The sequence below is a fragment of the Elaeis guineensis genome, chromosome 3 (assembly GCF_000442705.2).
Source record: "Elaeis guineensis isolate ETL-2024a chromosome 3, EG11, whole genome shotgun sequence".
Classification (NCBI taxonomy): Eukaryota; Viridiplantae; Streptophyta; class Magnoliopsida; order Arecales; family Arecaceae; genus Elaeis; species Elaeis guineensis.
Window position 1 is genome coordinate 88,404,823 of NC_025995.2, and position 1,558 is coordinate 88,406,380.

Below are 1,558 nucleotides of genomic sequence, written 5' to 3' on the forward strand. Positions count from 1 at the left end.
ACGTATCTTCAAATTGAAGTCTCTTGGACACTTTGAAGCATGCTGTATGGCTCTGCTCACCATACAACTCTTGTAGGTGAGTGATCATAGCCCTGACAGTGGACATATGCTCATGCTGACTCTGCAACTTATTTGATATAGATGCCAGCATATAGACTTAACCGACTGTCTTCATCTGTCCACTTTTCATAAGCAGTTCTTTTCTCGACAGTAGGATGGTTTGGTAACATAGAGGTTCTTGATCGAGTATATGATCTAGTTTTTCAAAAGTTAGGACAATCCTGAAGTTTTTTAGCCAGTCTTTATAGTTTGTTCCGATCAAACAATTAGATTCAAGGATGCGGACTAAAAGATTTAAGGGTGGTATTATTTAACTGCGAGAGTAGAGATTCAAGTTAGACTTTTATATTTTTAAATTATATTATTTTAGGGACTTTAGATGCAAACTATGACTTTCATTAATTTTGGGATCCCTCCACTCTCCGGATGGGAATGAAAATGCTTATGCGACATTGAATTTCTAATAATGTTGCGGTTCTACCGATGTCATGTACCTTACTAATAGTTATTGATAATATGCACCCGATACATGGACAACTCTTTGTCTAGATACTTCTCTAAGCATGTTGCAGTGTTATTGACCACATTCCTTAATTAAACCCGACCCATCATTTACAAGCTGGTGTAAGACCGTCATTGAGTCTCTCACCTAACAGTTATTGGGTCCAACTCCATCCTTACTTGGAGCAACTCTTTACTAATAGAGTGGTTGCGTATTTTCGATGCAACTGAACTACTGTAACTAGTCAAGAACAATCAATATCAGTAGCACGCCGTACATCTACAATGATGGAAGACCTGTGGACTTAATATTTGTTAAGAGATTTAGGTTCAGATCTCATCTAATCAATCATCATATAACTGATTTAGTTGACATGGGCTAAATCAAACCGCTAAGCAACCTTATTCAAGATTCAATTTTTCAAATGGATCAGATAAGTGGAGATCGGTGAGAGTCCCCCCATTACTTTTCTTAGACACTAATAAATTAGCCAGATCAGCAAATAAAATTAATTAAATAATTATCTCTCAATTACTTATCTTAGATACCAACAGGTCAATTGATCCAAATAGATTAGCTCAAACGAATCAGGCTCAAGCTATCGAGCCGAATTAGGTCTTTAGGTTAATCGATTCTACATATAGGATTCAATCGATTTGATCAACAATAATTGTATGATCATATAATTTAATTGATCTAATCTTAATCAATACTTGACTCAGTTTGATCAATTATAATTAACTCCATAACGTTCAAATCAAAAATTTTAGATGTAATCTAATTACATGATCTAATTTTTTGATTTTTTTATAACCAAAACTCTTATGCATAAATACAAATTTCAGATTTTAAAATTAAATTTTAGATCTAAATTCTTTACATGAGGGATAAGTTTTAAATCATAAAACTTATTTTTTGATTTAATATACAAACATATATCTCATATATGTATGTAAAATTCAGATCTAAATAAAAATTCAGATCATAATATGATAT